At 43.1% G+C, this 13113-nt stretch overlaps 1 pseudogene; it reads right to left on the bottom strand.

The window, feature by feature from the left end:
* Positions 1-51: 51 nt before the first annotated feature.
* Positions 52-11417, bottom strand: LOC101131287 (eukaryotic translation initiation factor 3 subunit J-like; annotated as a pseudogene).
* Between the last annotated feature and the right edge of the window lie 1696 nt (positions 11418-13113).

The following is a 13113-nucleotide window of genomic DNA, read 5'->3' as shown; positions in this document are numbered from 1 at the left end:
TTTCTGGGTTTTGTTATTTAAGGTAAAATGTCACATGAAGTCTTACACTATCTATCCTCCACCATAACCACCACACAGATTGTCTCTTATGGTAGCCTTTAATCTCCCTCTGGGAAACACACCTTTCTTCTTTTTGGCTTTACTTGCTTCCGTTTTTCACTGCAAGTCATCAATTTCTGATGAAATACACTCATCCCAAACTGAGGCTTAAAAAAACTGGTGTAATATAGTTACTTTTCATACTGTGTAATTTTTGTCTTTAGTAACTTTCCAAACTCTGAAGTTATCTCTTAAAGAGGTTCGTAACTATCTATTTCATAAACTGTATTATTAACACCAAAGGTTTATTTTGCTAATTCGAGATCTGACTTTTTCTGTGATTTCTTTAGTTGCAATTTATCTGCTATTTTTTCTGGTGTTAGCACTTTAGGTTTTTCACGTTCTTCTAACTTCTTCTTGATTTCTTATTATCTTTTCTTCTGTTGCCGTTCTTTGTCTTTTATTGAAGCCAACCTTACAGGGTTAACAAGAAATTTGGCCAGAAATATAGTTATAATTAAGCATTGTCGGGTGTGGTGGTTCACGTCTATAATCCCAGCACTTTGGTGAAGCTAAGGCAAGTGGATCACCTGAGGTCAGGAGTTCGAGACCAGCCTGGCCAACATAGTGAAACCCTGTCTGCACTAAAAAAATACAAAAATTAGGTGGGTGCGGTGGTGGGCACCTGTAATCCCAGCTGCTTGGGAGGATGAGACAGGAGAATCATTTGAACCTGGGAGGTGGAGGTTGCAGTGAGCCGAGACTGTACCTTTGCACTCTAGCCTGGGCAACAAGAGTGAAACTCGGTCTCAAAAAAAAAAAAAAAAAAATTAAGCGTTAATCAGGCTGTGCTTTGACTCACTTCTTTGTAACCTTAAGTCACTTATGCAGCACTAGACGCTTACCATTTACATCCCCAGTGTTCCTTTTCCGAGGTTAAGACTTTTGTTTAAAAACTGCTTTAGCAGATTCTGAATTCCAGCAAAACAGTGATGCCAACCAATTTAAAGACCCCCACGGAGGAACTGAATCAGCACAATAATACACTCTCCTTACCTCCGTGTCTCATCACTTCACCCTGCATTCAGCCAAACAATCTCCACACTTGGGCCCACTCCAAAATCCTTAAAAACCCTAGTCCCAAACTCCTCAGGGAGATTTGAGATCCCATTTGGCTGTCCTATGATTAAACCTCTTCCTCTGCTACAACCTGGTGTGTCGGCATACTGACTTGCCATGCACACTGGGCGATGACTTTATTAAGGTTAGAGTATCTTCTCTGTTATTTTTTTCTTTTCTGAAAATTTTACTTCTTTTTTTTTTTGAGACAGGGTCTTACTCTGTCGCCCAGGCCAGAGTGCAGTGGCACCATCTCGGCTCACTGCAGCCTTGACCTCCTAGGCTCAAGTGATCCTCCTGGGCTCAAGTGATCAGTCCTTCCATCTCAACCTCCCAAGTAGCTGGGACCGTAGGTGTGCACCACCACACCCGGCTAATATTTGTATTTTTGTAGAGACAGGATTTTGCCATGTTGTCTAGGATGGTCTTGAACTCCTGAGCTCAAGCAATCCTCCCGCCTTGGCCTCCCAACGTGCTGGGATTACAGGCACGAGCTACCATGCCTGGCCTGAAATTTTTACTTCTGGTTTTTCTTCTGCTTCCTTCCTTCCCTGCCCTACATATCATCATCATCCCAGTTATCCTTGATGTCTCCATCTTCTCCTTCCCAGTGGTCCCCTACCTTGTAGTGCCAGTGCCCTCCACACTCCACAGATAATGAGTCCATGTCCCAAGAGTCCAACTCCTCCCACTTATCATCACTGCTGCCATCTGAAGCCTTGTAGTGCCAGTGCCCTCCACACTCCACAGATAATGAGTCCGTGTCCCAAGAGTCCAACTCCTCCCACTTATCATCACTGCTGCCATCTGAAGCCAGGTATGGCTGGGCCTGAAGGGAAGAGTTAGCGCAGCAGAGGTGAGAGGTAAGATGCTGGATTTGCTCTTGTTGGCTGGCAAGGGCCCTCAATGGTTGTGACTGGCATTTCCCTGATGGCTAGTGATGTTCAGCGGCTTTTCATATGCTTGTTTATTATTTTTTAAATTGCATCGTCTCTTTTGATGAATAAGGTTATGCATCCTTGTATATGTTTAAGAGCCCTCTGTATGTTATTTTCTATGAATTGTTTATATCTTTTATTTGGTTTTCTTTTGGGATGTTGTTTCTTTTTCTTGTTTTCTTTCTTCCTTTCTTGGCCTTTTCGAAGAGCTAACTCATAGATTTATTTATTAGTGCTAATTTTTATGTTTTGTAATTCATTTGTTTATCCTTTATTAATTTCTTCCTCTTGCTTTCCTTAGGAACGATTTTCTTCCCCTCCCCCTATAACTTTCTTGAGTTTTTTTGTTAAATGAATTTTATTATTTTGATTAAAATTATTTTTAACAGCCGGGTGTGGCGGCTCATGCCTGTAATCCCAGCACCTTGGGAGGCAGAGGCAGGCGAATCATGAGGTCAGGAGATCAAGACCATGCTGGCTAACACGGTGAAACCCCATCTCTACTAAAAATACAAAAAAATTAGCAGGGTGTGGTGGCACGTGCCTGTAGTCCCAGCTACTTGGGAGGCTGAGGAAGGAGAATCACTTAAACCCAGGAGGCAGAGGTTGCAGTGAGCCGAGATCATGCCACTGCACTCCAGCCTGGGCAACAGAGTGAGACTCCATCTCAAAGAAAAAAACGTATTTTTAGCATAGTTTTTCTCCTCTACGAACTGTTTTAGCTATAGTCTATGGGTTCCGATATATACGGTTTTCACTAACATTATTGTCTACTTAGGGGAGAAAAAAGCTTTTCCTCAGTTTTAGTACCTGGCAACCTGTCAAGAGTCACATTCACAGGAGAAAAAGCATACAACCATTTTTTTTTTTTTTTTTTTTTGAGATGGAGTCTCACTCAGTCACCCAGGCTGGAGTGCAGTGGCATGATCTCGGCTCACTGCAAGCTCCACCTCCCATGTTCACGCCATTCTCCTGTCTCAGCTTCCCGAGTAGCTGGGACTACAGGTGCCTGCCACTATGCCCGGCTAATTTTTTTGTATTTTTAGTAGAGACAGGGTTTCACTGTGTCAGCCAGGATGGTCTCAATCTCCTGACCTTGTGATCCACCCGCCTCGGCCTCCCAAAGTGCTGGGATTACAGGTGTGAGCCACTGCGCCCAGCCAAGGCATACAACTTTATCATGTTAATATTTGTACATGCATCAGGCTTCACAGAAAACAAGTGAAAAATCCAAAGAGATGATTGGATTTGAAGGCATATATACCATTTTAACATAAAGTGATAAACTATGGAGAAATGACTAGAAAAGAAAAAGAAGCCTTGGGCTTCTAAGGGGTTAAATTGTAGGAAGGTGATGAGAAAAATTCTGGGGGAAACTAATGGCAGATAAGGGTTGTTTATGCAGACTCATTTAGTGCTATCTCTAGAGATAACATTAATTTTCCATTCTCCTATTCCTGGTATGGGTGGGGGGACCTTTACAAATGGGAATTTTCTTTGCAGAAAGGAAATGTATGTCCTGCTTATAGTCAGATAGGAGGAGGGCAGAGGGCTCTTCCTGTGTCTGCTGCTTCAGCTCAAAAATAATCCTTATACCAAAGTTATATATTTTGAGGTACCATATTCTGATCTCCTTCACTGAGATATTTTATACTTTCTTCTTTTTCTCTTCCTCCTTCTTTTTCCTTTTTGGACCTAGTGTTAAGTCAGGGAGAGTTATAAAAGTCCAAGTGGTAGGCCGGGCACTGTGGCTTACACCTGTAATCCTAGCACTTTGGGAGACTGAGGCGGGCGGATCACAAGGACAGGAGATTGAGATCATCCTGGCTAACATGGTGAAACCCTGTCTCTACTAAAAATACAAAAAATTAGCCAGGTGTGGTGGCAGGCCCGTGTAATCCCAGCTACTCAGGAGGCTTGAGATAGGAGAATCGCTTGAACCTGGGAGGTGGAGGTTGCAGTGAGCCAAGGTCGTGCCATTGCACTCCAGCCTGGGTGACAGAGCGAGACTCTGTCTCAAAAAGGAAAAAAGAAAAAGTCTAAGTGGTAAAGTTTGTTTGTTTTCTGGTTCTGTAATAATTTTTAGTTTTATTACATCATGATTAGAGAATGGTGTCTCAGGCCAGGCATGATGGCTCATGCCTGTAATCCCAGTACTTTGGGAGGCCAAGGCAGGGGGATCACTCAAGCTCAGGAGTTTGAGACCAGCCTAGGCAACACAGTTAGACCTCAACTTTACTAAAAATAAAAAAATTATTGAGGTGCGTATGCTGGCACACACCTGTAGTCTCAGCTACTGAAGAGGCTGAGGTGGGAGGATCACTTCAGCCTGGGACTTTGAGGTTGTAGTGAGCTATCATCACCAATGCACTCCAGCCTGGGTGAAAGAGTAAGACCCTAGAGAAAAAGAGAGAGACAGAGAGTAGGGAGAGGGAGAGAGAGGTGTCTTTATTCCTTTTGCAATGTAACTACTTTTGGGATTTATTGAAGTTTTTGTGACATAATTACTGTGCAGTCAATTAATTTTGAGAACGTTCCATAGATACCTCACAGTAAAATAAGTTTTTAGTCTTTAGATTATAAATTTGATATATAAAAAGGAGCTCTATTGAAAAAATATGTTATTTGGGTCTACCTTATGACCATGGCCTAAAAGAGAGGTAAATTAAACTCCCTAACTGGTATGTTTCTATAAAAAGCAGTACAAAATTGCTTTGTATAGTCTTAATATTAATTAGATAATTATTAATTAGTGGTAATGTAACCACAAAACAGATTCACCTTGCCTGCTGCCAAGTATTATTTGTTACTTAGATACTAATAAGAATTAATAAAAATATCAATTGTGTGAATTTCCCAACCTTATTATTCAAGAACTATTGTCTCATTTAATGATTTTTCTTTTTTAACAGAATTCACCCAAGTCTAGTATTAAGATCATAATCTCTGCTAAACTTTTTCTTTTTTTTGGGATGGAGTCTCACTCTGTCACGCAGGCTGGAGTGCAGTGGCGTGATCTTGGCTCACTGCAACCCCTGCCTCCCAGGTTCAAGTGATTCTCCTTCCTCAGCCTCCCAAGTAGCTGGGACTACAGGTGCGTGCCACCATGCCAGGCTAAGTTTTTTTTTGTATTTTTAGTAGAGATGGGGTTTCACTGTGTTAGCCAGAATGATCTCAATCTCCTGACCTCGTGATCAGCCTACCTCGACCTCCCAAAGTGTTGGGATTTCAGGCGTGAGCCACTGTGCTCCGCCTAATCGCTGCTAACCTTTTACGCTTGCTTGGTAAGAACACATTTTTCTCAGCCTTTTGTATTCAAACTTTCTTTTTTTCTTTCTTTTTTTTTTTTTTTTGAGACAGAGTCTCACTCTGTCACCCAGGCTGGAGTACAGTGGTGCCAGTTTGGCTCACTGCAACCTCCACCTCCCAGGTTCAAGCTATTCTCCTGCTTCAGCCTCTTGAGTAGCTGGGATTACAAGTGTGCACCACTACACCTGGCTAATTTTTGTATTTTTAGTAGAGACAGGTTTTGCCTTGTTGGCCAGGGTGGTCTTGAACTCCTGGCCTCAGATGATCCACCTGCCTCGGCCTCCCAAAGTGCTGGGATTACAGGGGTGAGCCACGGCACCTGGCCACAACCTTTCTTAATCATTTTGTTTTATCATTAGGTTTTACTTTGTGATTAAATTTGAGAACGTCTTTTAGCAGATGATTGTCATATCAACAAGCAAGTCATCTTACTTGTTGATATGACAATTGTGTGTTGGTCTATTATCTTTGCTTTATTATTGTTTGTGTTTTTAGTGATAATTTGAAAGGTGTGTATTATTTTTGTTCTAGTAGCTACCTTTATCACTTTTTTAAGAAATAATTTTTAGAAAACGATAAAGACATAACTGTCATGTAGATACAAGAATGAACATGTGTTGAAGATTTTATTTTTCTCCTTAATTAGCAAGGGAACCAGTCAGGTATTATAACTGTTTCAAAGGAAAAAGTCAAAGGAACACAAATTTAAATGGACAAAGAGATTGAATTACAAATGGAGGCAAACTGGTTTTTCCACAAGGGAAAGAAATCAAAGGAAACTCTTCTAGGTAATATAGTTTGCATATCTATCAGTCACCTACGATTTACAAAGAGATGCAAAATAGCTCAAAGACAATGAACAGGACCAGAAAATGCAGTTTTTCATTGAAGTACAAAATTGCTTCTTATAGTCTTAATATTAATTAGATAATTATTAATTAGTGATAATGTAACCGCCCAACAGGTTCACCTTGCCCGCTGCCTAGACGGAGCTGATTTATCAAGACAGGGGCACTGCAAAAGAGAAAGAGTTTAATTCATGCGGAGCCAGCTGTACAGGAGACTGGAATTTTATTATTATTCAAATCAGTCTCCCTGAAATTCGAGGATGGCGGATTTTAGGATAATGTGATAGGCAGGGGCCAGTGAATCAGGAGTACTGATTGGTTGGGTCGGAGATGAAATCATAAGGAGTCAAAGCTGTCCTCTTGTGCTGAGTCAGTTCCTGGGTGGGGGCCACAAGACCAGATGAGCCAGTTTTTTGATCTGGGTGATGCCAGCTGATCCATCAAGTGCAGGGTCTGCAAAATATCTCAAACACCGATCTTAGGTTTTACAATAGTGATATCATCCCCAGGAGGGCCAGAATCTTGCAGCCTCCATCTGCGTGACTCCTAAACCATAATTTCTAATCTTGTGGTTAATTTGTTAGTCCTACAAAGGCAGTCTAGTCCCCAGGTCAGAAGGGGAAGGGCATTGTCTTTGTTTGGGAAGGGACATCATCCTTGTTTCAAAGTTAAACTATAAACTAAGTTACTCCCAAAGTTAGTTTGGCTTATGCCAAGGAATGAACAAGGACAGTTTGGAGGTTAGAACCAAGATGGAGTTGGTTAAGTCAGATCTCTTTTACTGTAATAATTTTCTCAGTTATAATTTTGCAACTACAGTTTCAGTACTACTCTTAATCTTCTGTTTCTTTAGACCTATCTATCAATTTTGTTTATAGGATGAGCAGCTAATTCCAGTTTCCCTGGGAATTTCCTGGCTTCCACACTGAAAGTCTCTCATCGTGGGAAACCCCTCAATCGATGGAAAACCAGGACCATTGGTCACTGAAATTTTCTACTATAAGAAATGATAGAATTATTGTAGTTCTTCTTTGTTCCATTTTTTTTTTTTTTTGAGATGGAGTCTTGCTCTGTTGCCCAGGCTGGAGTGTAATGGTATGATCTCGGCTCACTGCAACCTCTGCCTCCCGGTTTGAAGCTATTCTCCTGCCTCAGCCTCCTGAGTAGCTTGGATTACAGGTGCCCACCACCACACCCAGCAAATTTTTGTATTTTTAGTAGAGACGGGGTTTCATCATGTTAGTCAGGCTGGTCTCGAACTCTTGACCTCAAGTGATCCACCCGCCTTGGCCTCCCAAAGTGCTGGGATTACAGGCGTGAGCCATCATGCCTGGCTCCACTTTTTTCCTGGGAAGTTTTTATTATTTATTTATTTTAAAGATAGGGTGTTGCTCTGTCACCCAGGATGGAGTGGAGTGGTGCAATCACGACTCACTGCAGCCTTGACCTCCTGGGCTCAAGTGATCCTCCTGCCTCAGCCTCCCAAGTAGCTGGGACTACAAGTGCATACCACCATGCTCAGATAAATTTTTTATTTTTTGTAGAGATGAGATCTCCCTAAGTTACCCAGGCTGGTCTTGAACTCCAGGGCTCAAGTGGTCCTCCCACCTCAGCCTCCCAATGTGCTGGGGTTATAGGAGTGAGTCACTGTGTCTGGCCACGCCCAGCTAATTAAAAAAAAATTTTTTTACAGAAGGTGTCTCACTGTGTTGCCTAGGCTGATCCAGAACTCCTGGCCTTAAGTGATCGTCTCTCAGCATCGGAAGCTTTTTTTTTAGATAATAGTGGTACAAAACCTTGACTATACCTGAATAAGTTTTTTAAAATTCGGATGCTTGGGGCCCAACCCCAGAAATTCTAATTTAATTGGTCTAGCATATGGCTTGGCCATCTAGGATTTTAAAAGTCTACTCAGGTAGCTCTAATGTTCAGGCAAGGTTGTGAATTGCCAATATGTAAAGATATGGAGCCATCTGCAAGATGTATTGAATGCAGAGTAGTGTATACAGACGGCCTCTGACTTACAGTGGCTTGACTTACTATGATTTTTGACTTTATAATGGCATCCATACAACCATTCTGTTTTTCACTTTCAGTACCGCATTCAATAAATTACATAAGATATTCAACACTTTATTATAAAATAAGCATTGTGTTAGATGATTTTACCCAACTGTGCACTAAGTGTTTTGAGCGCATTTAACGTAGGCTGGGCTAAGCTATGGTGTCTGGTAGGCTCAGTGTATTAAATGAATTTTTGATTTACGACATTTTAAACTTAACAATGAGTTTATCAGGACATAGCTTAATTGTAAGTCGAGAAGTATCTGTATAGCATGTCACCACTATGTAGAAAATGGAAAAGAAAAAGAAAATATTTATATATTTCCGTATATGTACATAAACCATCTCTGCAAGGACGTAGAGGGAACTGGTAACATTGGTTGCTGCCAGGTATGTGAACTTAGGGAGTAGGAGGGAGATTTTTCACTGTGTACTTTTTGGACCTTGTGAATCTATTATTAATGTTTTAAAGTTATTTTAGGCTGGGCGGGGTGGCTCATGCCTGTAATCCCAGCACTTTGGGAGGCCGAGGCAGGCGGATCACTTGAGGTCAGGAGTTTGAGACCAGCCTGGCCAACATGGCGAAACCCCGTAAAAATACAAAAATTAGCTGGGTGCTGTGGTGAGCACCTGTAGTCCCAGCTACTAGGGAGGCTGAGGCAGGATAATCACTTGAACCTGGGAGGCTGAGGCTGCAGTGAGCTGAGATCACACTATTGCACTCCAGCCTGGGCTACAGAGTGAGACCCTGTCTCCAAAAAAAAAAAAAAAAAAGTTATTTTAAAATTCTACCTCTTTAATCTAAAAAAAAAATTTAGTTTTCTGAAAAAGTAGGTATATAACTAGACAATATGAGCTCTTCCTTTTTTATTTTTTAAAATTTTTAATATAATTTTTTTTTTTTTTTTTTGAGACAGAGTTTCTCTCTGTCACCCAGGCTGGAGTGCAGTGGCGCTATCTCGGCTCACTGCACGCTCTGCCTCCCGGGTTCACGCCATTCTCCTGCCTCAGACTCCTGATTAGCTGGGATTACAGGTGCATGCCACCACGCCCAGCTAATTTTTGCATTTTTAGTAGAGACGGAGTTTTGCCACGTTGGCCAGGCTAGTCTCAAACTCCTGACCTCAGGTGACCTGCCTGCTTCGGCCTCCCAAAGTGCTGGGATTACAGGCATGAGCCACCGCGCCTGGCAATCTCTTCTATTTTTTTAAACCCTCCAAACCACAGAAATTTTAAAAAGAAAAAAGAGCTTTGCATAGAAAACATTTTTTAGGTAAGGAAATTAAAACACACAACATGCACACACACGCACAACAAAGGGACTTTAGGCGGTAAAACTATCTCTTTTATTTCTTATTTTCTTTTGAAAAAATATAACCATATTCATTATTTTTATAATTTTTAAATATTTTATGATTCAATATTTTTATAATAAAAAATAGAAACCTAACAATCCTGTTTTTTTTTTTTCTTGAGACATAGTCTCGCTCTGTCGCCCAGGCTGGAGTGCAGTGGCGTGATCTCAGCTCACTGCAACCTCCGCCTCCCGGGTTCAAGCGATTCTTCTGCCTCAGTCTCCCGAGTAGCTGGGACTACAGGCATGCAGCACCATGCCTGGCTAATTTTTGTATTATTAGTAGAGACACGGTTTCACCATATTGGCCAGGCTGGTCTCTTTTTTTGTTTGTTTTTTTGAGACAGAGTCTGTTGTCCAGGCTGGAGTGCAGTGGTGTGATCCCATCTTACTGCAACCTCCACCTCCCAGGTTCAAGTGATTCTCCTGCCTCAGCCTCCTGAGTGGTTGGGACTACAGGCACCTGCCATCACGCCTGGTTAATTGTATTCTTTTTTTTTTTTTTTTTTTAGATGGAGTCTCGCTCTGTCACCCAGGCTGGAGTGCAGTGGCACAATCTGGGCTCACTGCAAGCTCCGCCTCCTGGGTTCACGCCATTCTCCTGCCTCAGCCTCCTGAGTAGCTGGGACTACAGGTGCCCACCACCATGCCCGGTTAATTTTTTGTATTTTTAGTAGAGACAGCGTTTCACCGTGTTAGCCAGGATGGTCTCGATCTCCTGACCTTGTGATCTGCCCGCCTCGGTCTCCCAAGTGCTGGGATTACAGGCGTGAGCCACCGTGCCTAGCCAATTTTTGTATTCTTAATTGAGACAGGGTTTCACCATGTTGGCCAGGCTGGTCTTGAACTCCTGACCTTAAGTGATCTGCCCACCTCAGGCTCCCAAAGTGCTGGGATTATAGGCGTGAGCCACCACGCCCGGCAGAGTTTGCATTTCTAACATGCTCTCCAGGTACTTTTTTTGCTTGCTGAAGTGGAGAACCTCTGGGTTCTGACAGTGGACTGTCAGAGGTCTTCACAGACTTGAGTCCACAGATGCCTTCAGGTGCCAATTCAGAGGCCTCACGGTTCGGCTTCCTGGGTCCCCACCCTGGGTCAGTGCAGGACTCAACCAGAGCAACTCCCCTGGGGTTCTAAGAAAACGAATGTTCTTCTCACTCATTAGAGGTTAGAAACTGCTGCGCTGGGGTCAGGGCCACTTTTGTAATTTGTGGGGTCCAGTGCAAAATGAAACTGCAGGGCCCCTTATTCAAAAAACAGGAGGAAAGCTTTTTTCCTTTCTTCTGTGGTCTTCCATGTCACAGCGGTTTTTAATCTGTGATTTAATGTCATGCACCCTTCAGGCATGCGGATACAGGCAAGGCGAGTACAGACCCTCACCAGCTTCCGGACCTTCCTGAGGAAGCTGCAGTTTACAGGGAAACCTCTGAGCTCTTTTTGGAGCAAAACTGACTGCAGCTGGCAGCACGCAGTTACTTAGGGTGATTAACGAATGCATTTGAAAATTCCCTCCTGCTTCAGCCTCAGCCTGCGCCTGAGCTATGGTCAGTGCAGCAGTACATTTCTGTATAATCTCTTTTGACAACTGAGAGGGGGGCCAACCCACAAGACTAACCCAATTACAGCGAAAGAGAGACCTGGCTGCTCCCTGTCGACAAGGTGAACACAAGGGTATCCCCTTTCGGGGATGTGGTGCTTCAGGACCAGTGGGCTGCCGGCACGGGAAGTACTTTCCTGCTCCAGCATCTTGAGATATTTTTGCTTTGTGACAAACGGTGGCTGTCACTCCTGGGCTGTGTCAATTAGGCACAATCTGCTTGCACCCCCACAGCTGGGCCTGAGATACTTCAGCACAGGAAGAGATATGCAATGGTAAGAGCCCTTATCCGGGATCAGAAAAGTTGGGGTCTCTGGTTCCCTATCTTGCTGTGTGGCTTTGGGTAGAGCATTCAGTCTCTTTGGGCCTCAGCATTCTCTTCTGTAACATAATAAGGTGTTAAAGTAGATTACCCCCACCTCTTCTTCTCTCTCATTAACATTCCATGTGGGTAAGGATTTAAGAGAGAGTTTTCAGTCTATACTGTTAGTTTTACAGGTAGAGCTGTAAGAACATAGGGCAGAGGGGATATACACCAAAACAAGGGTTGGGGTTACATCATGGAAGCCTAAAGTGTCCACTTAAAGAGTTTGAAACTTCTTCATAGACAACAGGGAGTCACTGAAGGCATCTAAAGAGGGAAAGGGATATGTTCAGAGCTGAGCATTAGGAAGAGGAAGTGGGAAGCGATGTTTCAGAAGAATTGAGGATGGAAAAGAAGCCAGCTAAGTAGTGACCACGTGTGCACACACCTTTGCACTTCCTGGACAGCACCAGGCTGCCTCCCTAATTCACAGTCCCACCAGCAAGCTAAGAGAGTCCTTATTTCCTCATAATCTCTCTATCACTTGGCATTGTGAGACCTCTACATTTTTGCCAATGAGATGGTTAGGAATTGGCATGTCATTGTACTAATTTGAAATTGCATTTCCTTGGTTAGTAGTGCAGTTGATTTCACTATATTGCCCAGGCTGGTTTCGAACTCCTGACCTCAGGTGATCCTCCTGCCTTGGCCTCCCAAAGTGGTGGGATTACAAGAGTGAGCCCCTGCACCCAGCCCATTTTTCTTTATGTATTTTTTTTTTTTGAGATGGAGTTTCACTCTTGTTGCCCAGGCTGGAGTGCAATGGGGTGATCTCGGTTCATCGCAACCTCCGCCTCCCGGGTTCAAGTGATTCTCCTGCGTTAGCCTCTCAAGTAGCTGGGATTATAGGCATGCACCACCACACCTGGCTAATTTTGTATTTTTAGTAGAGACGGGGTTTCTCCATGTTGGCCAGGCTGGTCTCGAACTCCCAACCTCAGGTGATCCGCCCCCTCAGCCTCCCAAAGTGCTGTGATATAGGCGTGAGCCACTGCGCCTGGCCTTCTTTATGTATTTTTAAATCTTTTTTATTCCCCTACATATTCTGATACTCACCTTTTGTCAGTTATTTGCAATGCAAATGTACTTTCCTAGTTTGTCTTTGCACTTGGCTTATTATGGTGGCTTTAAAAAACTAGTCATAGATAACTAACATAGTTTAATTTTTATTAATTTATGTTTTTGAGATGGGGTTTCTCTCTGTCACACAGGCTGGAGTGTAGTGGCACAATCATGGTTCACTGTAGCCTCTACCTCCCAGGTTCGAGCAATCCTCCCACCTCAGCCTCTGGAGTAGTTGGGCCCTCAGGTATATGCCACTATGCCTAGCTAACTTATTATTATTATTATTTGTAGAGACTAGGTCTTGCTATTTTGTCCAGGCTGGTCTTGAACTCCTGGGCTCAAGCAATCCTCCTGCGTCAGCCTCTCAAAGTGCTGGTATTACAGGTGTGAGCCACCACACCCAGCCATCAGCATTT

This window comes from Gorilla gorilla, chromosome 12 (genome assembly GCF_029281585.2).
Source record: "Gorilla gorilla gorilla isolate KB3781 chromosome 12, NHGRI_mGorGor1-v2.1_pri, whole genome shotgun sequence".
Taxonomy (NCBI): domain Eukaryota; kingdom Metazoa; phylum Chordata; class Mammalia; order Primates; family Hominidae; genus Gorilla; species Gorilla gorilla.
Note: the sequence above shows the minus strand (reverse complement) of the source record. Positions and strands in the feature narration are given on the sequence as shown.